This window comes from Micromys minutus (assembly GCF_963924665.1).
Source record: "Micromys minutus genome assembly, chromosome: 5".
Classification (NCBI taxonomy): Eukaryota; Metazoa; Chordata; class Mammalia; order Rodentia; family Muridae; genus Micromys; species Micromys minutus.
The window spans coordinates 86,258,369-86,272,305 of NC_137974.1; the positions used below are offsets into that span (position 1 = coordinate 86,258,369).

The 13,937-nt window shown below is 44.3% G+C and overlaps 1 protein-coding gene and 1 pseudogene across 3 annotated transcripts in view; both read left to right on the forward strand.

Moving 5' to 3' along the window:
* Positions 1 to 13,937, forward strand: part of MPP7 (MAGUK p55 scaffold protein 7) — a 214,676-nt gene that overhangs the window by 38,453 nt on the left and 162,286 nt on the right. The window lies entirely within an intron of this gene.
* Positions 8,340 to 9,447, forward strand: LOC308421216 (large ribosomal subunit protein eL24-like; annotated as a pseudogene). Its single transcript has 2 exons — positions 8,340 to 8,537; positions 8,989 to 9,447. The product of its transcript is annotated as a large ribosomal subunit protein eL24-like (transcript).

Below are 13,937 nucleotides of genomic sequence, written 5' to 3' on the forward strand. Positions count from 1 at the left end.
GAAGAGATGTTTGACTCTTAGACATCTTGGCTTAACTTGTGAGATTAATGTCCTCTGGTGTGGGAGGTAGAACCGTATACCCTCACAGTGCTGCTTACGGAGGTAACCGTGCAACTGAAGATAATTACCCTAGTGCCGGGTCTCCTCTTAGCAGCTGACAGGCGATCCGAGTAGTCATTTTGTAGGATGGTGAGACTCAAGGTGAGTTTTCGCCATGAATCATCGGGTAGTCCTGGGAAGTGGAAGGAGGTATCAGTGGATGCTTCTACATGGTGCATTTCCATGTTTCCTTGGAGTTGAAACAGTGGGTTATTGCCCTTTCCGCCTCTTTCCATTTTCTGATTAAGCCAATTCTTGAACCTGGTTCTGCTCTTAATGCCCTGAAGTCAAGAAGAGTTCCTCTCCCTGCCCTGCCCCCTCCCTTCCCTGTCTCCCTCTCCTGCTTCCCTTTTCTAAAATCTCTTTATTTCAACTCATCTCCTTCATCTCTTTGCTTGTTCAGTTTCCTGTTTTTCGTTAGTCCGATGTGAGCATCCCTCCCACCTTTGAAACTACTGTAGTCTAAACACTAAGGTCACTTCTGGGATGGGGCTGGCAGCCCTGTTTGCTAGGTCATTCATTCCCACCTGTTAGCCTCTCAGATCTTGACGGAAATTTGGCGAGAAGAGATTCTCTCTAGCCGACCAGGGCAGATTTGGAGCAACAGGAGTAACAGGTTTTTGCCGGAAATGTGTGTCAGAAACGGACGGTTCTCTTTTTGGGAGGTTGTATCTCCACCGCCATTGCTTAAGAAAGTTCAGCTCTGAAGCAGTCCCAAGAGTCTTTGGAGTTTCCATTACAGGGTGTTGATTTCTGTCAGACGGGAAAGACAGATCTTATCTGGTGGCACCCGTTGACAGTGATACCAGTGGGCCTTCTTCACTGAACAGAATACTGCCCCGTGGCAGAGTCTCTAGAAACAGAGGACCTTGGCAGAGAGGCCGTGTCTTTGAGAGATGCCAGCTTCTCCTATTACTACTCAGGCTTGGGCAGGCCTGGCATTTCATACCACTCAGAAAGCTCCATTACTCCTGGTGTTCCATTCCTACCCAGCATGCTCTCCCTTTTCAGGTAGGAGTGGAATCTAGCCTTGAGTTGTTTTGTCCTCCCCTCCGCCCCCCGAGGTGAAGACTGAACCCAGGGCTGTGCTCTACCCCTGAGCTGAATCCTCAGCCCCTAGCCACGAGTGTGATTAGTTTGCACAGGGATGCGGTGCTGTAGACGACTTAAGCCTCTAGAGTTGAGCACAGTGGCAGAGTAAGATCTGTACCCACTCCCGGGCATTTTAGAAATGGAGTTGGTTCTAAGACGATGAAAACTTTGTAGTCTGATCTTCCCGGCTAGGCCTCTGTCGCAGCCCCTGACGTCACCGGTGTCTCATTAAACAGTGCATGTGCTGAGTCAGGTGAGTAAGAGCGAGGTCACTTTTAAAATGGGGACACTTAATTATTAGCCCCTCTTTGATCCCGCTGAAGCCCTGAGATGGAAGGAGGAAGTGGCTTCGAGCACAGGGAAAGCCGAAGTGTGTCAGACGTAGGGAGGGGAAGTCGCTTTTGACCGAACAGCTGTCAATAAAACTGGAAGGTTCTACTGCAGTCTGGTGTGGCTTCATTGTCTCCTTGTTGTAAACTCAATTAACTCTGGGGGTAACTTCCCTGCAGTTACACTGTTAGGTCAGAGTCTAATAGCGCAGAGAATTTTGGTATATTATCAAGTTTTTTTGTTTTTAATTTTAAGTTGTTTGATAGTTTCCTGTATTTATGAAAGGAGTTGTACTTACCCCCCACCCCGTCTCCTCTGCCCTCCCTCTCCCCCGAGTCCTTCTCAGTCCCCTTCCTGTTGTCATGTCTTCTTTGGGTGAATCCAGTTACTGCCTCTTGACTAAGTGTGGGTTGGGGTTATTTCTCAGCGGCCATACTTCTGAACAGAACCTCTGACTGCCAACAGCAGCTCCTCAGGAAGAGGTTGGTGCCTCCCGTCCCCTCGCCAGGTCAGGGTGGAATGCCGTGAGGCCTCGTGCATGTATCCATAGGTGCGGTATGTTCCTGAATGATTGGCTGCACCATGCCCAGGAGACATCTCTGTTCCACCCCTCCCCCCTCCCCGACAGCTGGCCTCCTGTGACCCCTGAGTGTTCCCTGAGCCTAGGAAGGGGGACCAGAGCCGTCTCATCCAGGGCCTTGGTGATCATTTATTCTTCTCATTCAGAGAGTTGTGGGTCCTCAGGCCCAGGGCCCCCTTCAGTAGGCATCTCCTCTGTTGAAGGCCGTGCCGCGCTCACCAACACTGAAGACCTACAGCTAGAGCTTGAAGTATGGTATGATTCCTGCCCCACCCCCATTTTAAAATAAAGATGTTTGCTCACATCTGGTGCATATTGAATATTTACTTTAAAATTTCTTATATATTTGAAATTGTAACACTTGATCTGAAGCTTGTGAAATTTGCTGTCCCCAAGATTTCATTTTTCTTCTTCATAAATAAAATGAGGGCTCCCTCTGCTGATGGAGAGAGGAATTGCCAAATAGGACCAATGTAGGAACAGATTGTCCGCTTAAGCTTGCTTGCTTCTGTGTGGCTCCCGTCTGCTTACAGTGCCTGCCGTAGGCTTTGGCATGGGTGTGAGTCATTAAGCCACAGTCTGGAGCAGGTGAGACTGTGGCAGGCAGAGGCGCCGAGAGACAGACTGGCCCAGCACACTCAGGGATGTGGGAGATACTGAGGGAGGCATCAGTGTGATGTTTAAACATGAGTTTAACTTTAGTAAAAACGTTGCATTTTAATGCATTTAAACTCTATCTATTGTGGAAGTTCCCTGGAGTCACCCTCTAGTTTCATTTAGAGCAGTCATGTTATCTGTTTTAGAAAGGCGGTGCGGGCAGTGATGGGCAGCCTAGGCTGGAGATGTGTTGGCCAATTAGAGCCTTGGGAGACGCAGAGCTTAGAGGTACAGGACACTGGGAAACATGGGATTTTGTTGTGTAGCCTTTGGAAATGGCTTTGTTAGTAAAGTGCTGTCACAGGCTTGAGGGCCTGAGTTTGATCTACAGAACCATTGTTAAAGATGCTGAGGGTGATCCTCGAGAAACTTGAGGCCCCCAAAGGGAAGGATACCATGGGGGGGGGAAGGGAGCATCCTCTTGGAGGCAAGGGGGAGAGGGAATGGGGTGAGGAACTGTGGGGTGGGGACCTGGAAGGGGGGGCAATGAAGTGTAAATAAATAAAATAATTAAAAACCTGCCAAGAGTGGTGGTGTGCATGTGTAATCCCAGTGTATCCCATGTGTAATCCCTGTGAATCTCAGTGTATCCCATGTGTAATCCCTGTGATGTAATCCCTGTGATGTAATCCCTGTGATGTAATCCCTGTGATGTAATCCCAGTGATGTAATCCCTGTGATGTAATCCCAGTGATGTAATCCCTGTGATGTAATCCCAGTGATGTAATCCCTGTGATGTAATCCCAGTGATGTAATCCCTGTGATGTAATCCCTGTGATGTAATCCCAGTGTATCCCATGTGTAATCCCTGTGATGTAATCCCAGTGATGTAATCCCAGTGATGTAATCCCTGTGATGTAATCCCTGTGATGTAATCCCTGTGATGTAATCCCTGTGATGTAATCCCTGTGATGTAATCCCAGTGATGTAATCCCTGTGATGTAATCCCTGTGATGTAATCCCAGTGATGTAATCCCTGTGATGTAATCCCAGTGTATCCCATGTGTAATCCCTGTGATGTAATCTCTGTGATGTAATCCCTGTGATGTAATTCCAGTGATGTAATCCCTGTGATGTAATCCCTGTGATGTAATCCCAGTGATGGGGAGTCAGATCCCTGGGACTCAAGGGCAACCAGTTTAGCTTACTTTGTGAATTTCACGCTTATGAGGGACCTCTTTAAAAAAAAAGGGTGGCCAGCTCCTGAGGAATGACACTGAGGTTGTCTTCTGACCTTCACACATGCATCTGCATAGACAGGTCACACACAAACACACATGAGCATCACAGGTGCACATGCTAATGCCCATAAGCACACGGGATTCATAATGCAAGTATTAACATTAAGAAACGCTGGAAGAACACTACATTGAACACCTATTTGTCTTGTGAAAAATCCGGCAGCTTGTGACATTTTGCCACACACAGGCTCTCCCTGTCTCTGTCTGCTGGACTATTCCTGAGTAAATTGCTATTCCCTTCACATGGCTAAATACTTTTAATAAGCGCATCTTCAAAAAGTTGCCAGTGGAAAGATAGGGGCTAAAGTTAGGAAGTCAGGTTTTGGATATGAAGATAGCAGTTCCATTGTAGTCAGTAAGAAAATGACATTTGCTCTACAGTTTGTGGTTATCTACAGTTATTAATGTATAGCTATGTAGTATTTCCATCTAGGAGTTTTCTGGAGACCATTGTATAGCAAACGCTGCTAAATTTTAGGCTTAAAAATGTAGAAAGTTGTGTTTTGATTAGGAAAAGAAGCTCAGGAGGTCAGGGTCACTGGCAAGCAGTGGCCTGGGGTCGGGTGAGGAGGGGAGCTTCCCCCTTGAAAGGACAGTAGTCTGATTAAAGAGAAGTGACCAGACTTTCAGCAGAGGCAAGGACTGAATCCTCCCCTCATGCTACAACCCAGACAAATGGAAGTTTCCGTGAGAAGTCAGTCCCCCACTGCATACAGGTGTGGTCCCACTGTGCACAGGTGTGGTCCCACTGCGAGATAGCATGTAAGTGGCAGGCAGGCTGACTGGCACTTGCAGAGAGCCCTTAACGCTGAAAGAGAGGGCAGGGAATGTCAGAGAGCAGAGGGCATAGAGGCGACCTCCATCCCTTCAGTTTGTCCTGGAAACAGTTTAAGGTTGGTGGTGAGCAGTCCTCTTCCTCTGAGCAGAGCTGGGGGATGGATGATGTGAAGAGTGTGTCACACAGGGAGCTTACGTTCTCACTGCTAAAATGGGCAGGGCATCTGGCTTTCACTCCTTCATTCTCCTCATCACTGGGGAGGAACCAGAAACAGAGCAGCGAACAGCACAGACGCCTGCGGTTTGTACTCCAGTAGGAAAGATGCTCTGTAAACTTCATACTTGGAATACATACTCAAATTGGGACGTGAGGAAGGGTGGGAAATCTCAGAGTTTAGTGAAGGAGGCCAGGGAGATGCCCCAAGGTGATGCCTGAATCTCCGCAGCTCGTTGGGGCGCAGAGACCCCTGTTCGGAGTTGCTTTCATCTTCTGTTGTTTGTGTGAGCATGTCTCCTCTCAAGACACGGCATGGCCCGGAGCTGACTTACAGCTGGCTTCCCTGTGGTCTGGAGCATCCTTTTATTACAGTGTGCCCGCTCTGGTGCACTGACGGTTCTTTTCCAGCCCTCAAACATTTCTCTCTGTCCCTGTCTCTCTCTCTTTCTGTCTCTCTGTCTCTCTGTTTCTGTCTGTCTCTGTTTCTCTGTTTCTTTGTCTCTCTCTGTCTCTGTTTCTCTGTTTCTTTGTCTCTCTCTGTCTCTGTGTGAGTGTGTGTGTGAGTGTGAGTGTATCTGTGTGTCTGTGTGAGTGTGTGTGAGTGTGTGTGTGAGTGTGTATGTGAGTGTGTGAGTGTGTGTGTGTGTGTGTGTATCTGTGTCTCTGTGTGTGTGAGTGTGTGTGAGTGTGTGTATCTGTGTGTCTGTGTGTGAGTGTGTGTGTATGTGAGTGTGTGTATCTGTGTGTGTATGTGTGTATGTGAGTGTGTGAGTGTGTGTGTATCTGTGTGTCTGTGTGTGAGTGTGTGTGTATGTGAGTGTGTGACTGTGTGTATCTGTGTGTCTGTGTGTGAGTGTGTGTGTATGTGAGTGTGTGTGTGTGTGTGTGTTGGCAATGGTGTGCAGGCTGTAGCTCATGCCAGGGAAGTGTGCTCTACCAGTGAGCTGTCTCCTGAGCCCTGGATTTCAAACATTAAGTTTGTCACAGTGTTCTCATTTGTGCGTCCTTTCATTACAGAGGGTGGTGTGGGAGAGTGTCTGCATTTGGCTCAGTGACTTGTGTAGTTCTGTAAAAATGTGCTTTTGGATAAACACTCCCATAGCTTTTGGGCAGTGCCTGGCCTGTTACTTTCCATAGCAACTCAATTTTTGTTCTGTTTTCACTAGACTGGAAATGTTAAGTATCTTTTCACTTGATTCATCCTGGAAACACAAAACACTCCAATTTCGATTTTATGGAATGTAAATTAAAAATTTATCGAGTCAATAGATTGCTGCAACTAATGTGCACAGACATTAATTATTCACATCATTAAATAAGACAGTACTACGATATGTAGGCTGAGGTTTTGTTTGGGAGTGATGGGCTTTGACTGAGGTTCTTCAAGTTTCAACAAACAAAGGGCCGATATGACAGCGAGTCCCCTGCGGCGTGGAGTCCGGCTTCTCTCTCCGCCATAATGTTGGCATTTTGAACGTCTGAGGGGCTTATTTCTAGCATTCTCAGCTTTCAAAGCCAGTAAAATACAGTAAGAATCATGGATATATGTTCCCGTGAAGGACAGTGGGATTTCTTTTGTAAGCATGAGGCCAGGTCACCACAGAGAAAGCCCGTTAATCCAGACATTTATTCTGCACGAGCGCTGCTTCTGGGCTACATGCACCATGGCATCACTGTTTCCTTTTGATATCCTCAAAATCACACCTTATAAATGTGTATTGTCATGACTGATTTGTGTTAACTTAATTCTACCCTTTAGAGCTGTTACTAGTTTGAAAATACAATTAGTTTTGGTGTTAAGAAAATGCTAATTTTAAAGCAAGAATTGGTTCTTAGAAATCTTTCTTACTTTTTTTTTTTTTTTGACAAGAATCTCACTATTTGGTGCTGGCTGGTCTAGAATTTACAATAGTGCCCAGACAGGAGTTACAAGCATACACCATGTACTGGGTAGAGAGGGTGTCAGTTTCTTTTTGTTTGGTTTTGTTTTTTTGTTTTTGCATAGGTATATTTCGCTGTATGTGGGCACATTTGTGTGTGCTTACACGATTAGGTGTGTGCAAGTGTATGGAGCTCATGTCTGAGACATTTATTGATCACTGTTTATTAACACAGATCTCTTGCTGAGGCCAGGTCATTGCCCCAGAGACCTCTTGTCCCTTGATCTCCAGAGTTACAGGTGCCTGTAGGCTTTCATGTGAGCTCTGGGGACACCAAGGAACTCCTCTTCTTCATGCCGAATGCAAGGCAGCTTATCTCCTGGGCCATAGCAGTGAAGCTCACAATAAGTTTAGTTTTAAGAGTGTGTGTGTGTGTGTGTGTGTGTGTGTGTGTGTGTGTGTGCATGTGTGTGTGTATGTGTGTGTGTGTGTGCATGTGTATGTGTGTGTGTGTGTGTGTGTGTGTGCATGTCATGGTGTTTGTGTGGAGGTCAGAGGACAATTGTGTCAACTTGGTTTTCTCTGTGCACCTCCAGGGTTCAAACACGTTGCCAGGCATCAGTGGCAACTACCTTTTCCCAGTAAGCACCTCTTCAGCCCTGCAAAGGTGTTGTTGTTGTTTTTGGTTTGTTTGTTTGGACAGCCATCATATATTGCCTAGGAAACTTACAAACCTGACCGATTAGTACAGTTTTCTTGTAGATTATTAAACATACAAGATCATGTTCATAAATATTCTTTTTTAGCTTTAGGGTATATTTTGAAACTGTTTCACTGAGTCACATAATTCTAATTAATTTAAAGAAATAACAGTGCAAATGGGGCAAATAATTTATTTAAAAGTCATGGCTCTGCAGCAAAGAGCACTTGTTGCTCTTGTCCAGGACCCGAGTTCAGATCCCGGGAGGGGCAGAGTTGCCTGACAGCTGCCTGAGGAAACCCCTGCTGGTGTGGCAGGCCTTCTTCAGTCATGAAAGTCCATCAGTTCCTCCCTGAGATTCTTCCTTTCTGGGATGATTCTGACATTTGTTTCTCTATTTGTGGAAACCAGCAAACTTTTTTGCTTTTTTTTTAAATGAAGGACCATATAGTGAACACATGCTGGCTTTGCAGGCTGTAATACTTGATCTTTGTTGAGTTTGTAAGGTGTGAGACACTTTAATTTTTTTTTTTTTTAGTTTGCATTTTCTTGAAAACTTGGATGCTTTGGTTGTGGTTACATAGAGCGCGTTGTTGTAGAGTAACCTAACACTTGGCCAGCTCTAAGCCTGTCTAGAAGTTTCTTCTCTGTTCTGACAGTAAGTCCACTGGTTCCCCAGGAGGAAAACGAGGCACGCTGAAATGTGTGCTTTGCACAGTGACTTTTAGTGTTTTCCTGGGTTGCTACTCAGCAGTGCTACTCTCTCATGGTACCGAGAGGTGGCTCCCTGCAGTCATGCATTCCTGTGGCGACACAGCCCGCGCAACACAGCCCGCGCGACACAGCCGCGGTTCTTCTCTTTGAGGAGCTGGGATGTGAGAAGCACCAGTGTTTTGACTTAACACTGTTTCCACCTGACAAAGTGCTTGGGGTTGAATCCTGTCATAGCCAGCGAGTGTCTGTCGTGACATGATCTAAGAGTCTTAGAATCGTAAAAAATGGAATTAAGTTTTATGATTGACTCTGATATCAGTCTTAGAGATCTGCATTGCTTTGTACCCTGTCCCCAGCCCCGTAATTGAAAATAACTAATACAGATGTTACTGGGAGACTCGCTCCTTTCAGATCTGTGAGAGTAACTGGAAAGACGAGAAGACGGAGCCGTCGGCACACTTGACCCGAGTTTCCGCACCGCACAGCAGGGCAAGCTCCTCCGAGTAGTGCTCCGGCTGCTCTGGAAATAAGGCCGACAGCTGGTACAAGGGCCACAATTATGGCATTTGTTGAACAAAGTGAACGTAGGTGAAGAGGTAGCCTCATGATAGAAAATCTGGGCCACCTAGCTCTACATCTGACAGAGATTAGTATTTAGAAATACAAAGAACAGGCCGACATCTACCACCATGAAGGTCTAGCTGTGCAGTTTTAGCAGGTACAGGATCTACTCGGGACACAGGCAGCGCTATGCCAGGACCGATGGGAAGGTTTTCCAGTTTCTTAATGCAAAATGCAAGTCTGCATTCCTTTCCAAAAGGAATCCTCGGCAGATAAACTGGACTGTCCTCTACAGAAGAAAACACAAGAAAGGACAGTCGGAAGAAATTAAAAAAAAAGCACCGCCGTGCAGTCAAGTTCCAGGGAGCCGTCACTGGTGCATCTCTTGCTGATATAAAGGCCGAGAGGAATCAGAAACCGGAAGTTAGGAAAGCTTAGCGAGAGCAGGCTATCAGGGCTGCCAAGGAAGCAAAACAGGCTAAGCAGGCATCACAGAAGACAGCAGTGGCTGCTGCCAAGGCCCCCACAAAGGCAGCACCTAAACAAAAATTGTGAAGCCTGTGAAGGTCTCTGCTCCCAGAGTTGGTGGGAAACGCTAAATTGGTAGATCAGAGTTTAAAATAAAGATCTGTCTTTAACTCTTAAAAAAAAAAAAAAAAAAAGAAATACAAAGAACTCCACAGCATCAACACAAAAACAACCCAGCCAGGAAGGACTGTGAACAGAGAGCTCTTTAAAAAAGAGATACAAATGGCCAAAACCTATTTATTTATTTCTAAAGATTATTATTTTATGTGTATGAATGTTTGCCTGTGGAGGAGGCAGAGCCCCTGACTTGTAGCTACAGATGGTTGAAAGCTGCTAACGTGAGTGCTGGGACTGGAACCTGGGTCCTTTGCAAGAGCTAGTACTCATAACCACTGAGCCATTTCTCTAGCCCCTGCAATAACTTTAAAAAATAAATTTAAAAAATAACTCAGCATCATTAGCATTGGGGTAGTGGAAATTAAAACTGCTTTGATTTCTATCTCAAAATATCTCATTGGAAAAGCTATTGTGAACTAGCCCAAGTCCCACAGCTAGTGCCCAGCTTAGTTTAGCCTCCCACACCTTTCAGCAGCCCCACATTTTTGTGTCCCAGCCCATTCCCACCTTCTTATCCACAGCAGCCAATATCCTGCTCTATCTGCATGCACACAGAAGGCCTTTGTGCTTCCTCGACCTTCCCACTCTTACTAGACATCGGAGTCCTCCAGGGTTGTCCTGGTGAGTAGTCCTGCCCTCTTCAGTCATGCCATTCTACAATCTACCAGATGCGTCCCGGGCCCCACAGTCAGTCCAGCAGCCTAGCTTGGCTTCCCTGCCTTCACCTTGGGGAGCTCTAGCCTTGGTTCAGGATCCTCCTATACCAAGAGAAAGAGCTTGAGGAGAATAAATGCCCAAGCGATGCTGAAGAAGACACAAACATAAGGCTGATGGAAATGCTGGGGACAATCCAAGACTTGAGACTAGAATCCAGTGAGCAGATAGAAACATAGGAGAGGAAGACACAGGAAATGTGGGACACCGTGGGAAAACTCAAACCATTGACTTATTGGCACAGACAAGGGAAGGAATCCCCAGTCATGACATACACAAGGTATCCAACCAAATCGTAGAAGAAAGCACCTCTGAATTATGGAAAAACATCAGTATACAGATAAAAGAAACACACAGAACACCAAACGGACAAAACCAGAAAAGAAAACCCTCATGTCATAGCGAAGTTAAAATTCTAAGTGTACACAACAAAGTATCGAAAGCTATAAGAGGAAAACAAATCAAAACCAAAACGCAAGTCACATATAAAGGAAACCCATCAAATAACAGCTGATTTCTCAGTGGAACCGTTGAAAGGCAGAGAGCCTGGAGCCGTACCACGCCAGGTGACCTGAAATCATGTATCCAGCAAAACCATCTGCTGCAAGTGAGGGAGCAAGAAATCGTTTCTATGACCTCAGCAGCCTCATAATTTTGTAAACAACAAAACAGACCTAAGGAAAGTGCAGGAAACCATTTCAGACAGAGAAAAGGAACATAGCAGAGGAACTCTGATAATACATACAAAACCGTAATTATTAAAACCAAAGTGCCACTGAGAAGAAACACCGTCACCAACAATCAACAACCTGATGACCATAATTTTAGTAAAAACTTTAAATATCAATGCCCATGATTCTCAAATCAAAAGACACAGACTGTCCAGGGTATCAAGAAATAAAACTCTTCTCGCTTCTGCCTACGAGACACACGTCTTAGTTCTAGAGAGAGGAACTGCCTTAGATGGAGCGAAACAGACGGACAGAGAACCCCATCAAATGGGACCAGAACCAACAGGTGCTGTGATTCTCTTACAAAGTAGACGGAATCTGAGACTAACCGGAAGAGATAAAGAGGGACACTTGGTTCTAATCAAGGGAAGAATTAACCAGGAATTACTATCTAAAGCATATATACACTCAACTCGGGCATCATCCGATTTCATAGAAAGTCTACTATTGGAACTAATGATGCACATTAACGTTAATGCATTAATAGTGGGTGCTTTAAATACTCCAGTTTCCTCAGTATACAGGCCACGTGGATAAAAACAAACAGCAGAATTGACACCATGCATCAAATGGACTGAACATATATCTGCCGAATTTTCTTTCCTAACACCAAAGAACTAGCATTCTACTTAGCAGCACATAAAAACTTTTTAAAAATAGACTACATCCTGAGGGGGGGGGGGAAACTTTACAAATTCAAAAAGATCAAAATCACCCCGTCTTCTATTTTACCACAATTAAATAAAACTTAAAATTGACAGCAAAAAGAAAGAAAAAAAAATAAGAGTAGAAATCAGCTAAAAAAGAGACAAAGAAAACAATGTAAGCAATCAATGAACCTACGAGCTGGTTCTTTGAAATATAAGCAAAATCATCGGAACCTTGGTTAGAACTAAATAAAGGAAAGAAAGAAGACTCAAATTAACAGAATTAGAAATGAAAAGGGAGCCATTACAACAGACTCTAAAGAAATTCAGAATAAGGGAATGTTTTTAAAACCTGTGCTCAACAAAGCTGGAAAGTCTAAAAGGAGTAGATAATTTTATGGAAGCAAAATTAAATCAAAGAAGTTATCAACCTAAACAGGTCTTGACAAATAAGGAGACTGAAATACTAATAAAGAGGCTTCTAGAAAAAGAAAAGGTCTGGAACCAGATGGGTTCACAGTAGAGTTCTACCAACCATTTTTTTCCCTTACAACTTTATTAGAGAAAAAGCATTTTGGCATAAAACTATATGAATATATTTTTGTCAGTACTTGATTTTTTTAAAGTTTTGATAGTGTGCATTGAAATCTTACTAGTTACCATAAGCACAAAGCACATGTAAAACAAAATGTAACATGAAAATAATCAAAAGTTTTCTTGGTGTGTATAGATTAAACATAATGATTTTTAAATACCAAAAATTGCCACAAGGCTATCTTCTTAGGTCTTGAGTTATTAATGATTTAGGGTCTAGGTGTACCCCACTCTGAGTGGGTGCTATACACTTGTTTTGTTTTGTTTTTTTAAAAGAAGGACTTAGGCTTCCACTTTTTGGCCTTTCTTTTTTTGAGCTTCATATGGTCTGTGAGTTGTTTCTGGGGTGTTCAGAGCTTTCTGGGGCTAGTATCCAATTATCAGTGACATATTATGTCTGTTCTTTTTCTGCCAACCATTTGAGGCAGACTTGCAGCAAGCCTTCCTCAGCTGTTCAGCAACAACAACAAACAGGGAGAGCATTCAGGAACTCCTACGAACCAGTGTCATCCCTACACCCGAGACAGGTGACGATAAAGGAAAACTAAGCCAGTGTCTCTAGTGAGCATAGACACAAACCCTGCATAACACACGAACAGAATATACACATGCATCCAGAAGCTTATTCACTACAGCCAAGTTGGCTTCATCCCTGAAATGCAGGGATGGCTTAACATATGGAAAGTCAGTCAGTGTAATAAACTCTATAAAGGGACTTAATGACAAAAATCACACGATCGTCTCAGTAGACACAGAGAAAGCCTTTGTCAAAATGATACCTTCGTGATAAAAGTCCTAGAGAATATATGGACGGAGGAAACACACCTCAGCATTATAAAAGCTATGTACAAGAAACCCACAGGCAGTACAGCTGAAATCGGGAGTGAGATAGGATGTCTACTCCCTCCATCCCTCTCCGGCACTGTCCTCCGGGCTGGAGCAGCGAAGCAAGTTAAAGGGATACGAATAGAGAAAGGGGCCATCCTATCCTCTTTGCAGACCTTGTAGACCTATGCATTAGAGATCCAAAACTTCTGCCAGAAAACTTCTAGAAATAATAAACAAATTCAGCAACACAGTAGGATACAGAACCAACTTGCACAAATAAATAGCTTTTCAAAAAGCATCCCACAGTCATATAGGAAAGGAGGTCCTAGGTAACTGATAGCACCATTCACAATGTGCCTAGCAATAGCTTAGGAGTCATCCTAACCGAAGAAGGGATGGACCGCTATAATGAAAACTTTAAACCTCTGAAGAAACTGAGAGACACTGGAAAGTGGAAAAGACATCCCGTGCTGCTGGATGGGTAACTTCAGCAGCTCTAAATTTGACAAAGACATAAAAAAGAAAAAAAAAAAAAGTAAATAAAAAGAAAGCATCTTTCACAACGTTAGATCTGACTGTAAACATTGTTTTTATTTGGGTTGTTTCATTGTTCTGTTAGATTCAGGACTGGAAACCTGGCTGTTAAACCCCGATCGTGGCCATTGTCTCCCGAAATAACAGGCCACTGGTAATTGTTACCTGATTTGTACAGTGATTCCATGTTCAGGAAAACTTACCCACGTGCTGATTGGTTTACTGCTTTCTTCACTGCATATGCTCACCTTAAGCAGTAGTTTTGCAGGGAACTATGTTGATAGATGAATTAAGTCAGTTTTTGCTTTACAAGGAACCAAAAAGGTCCTTGGGCTGCTGAGATCGCTTACAAGTAAATGCGTTTGCTGTGTAAGCCTGAGGAGCTGTTAGATCCCT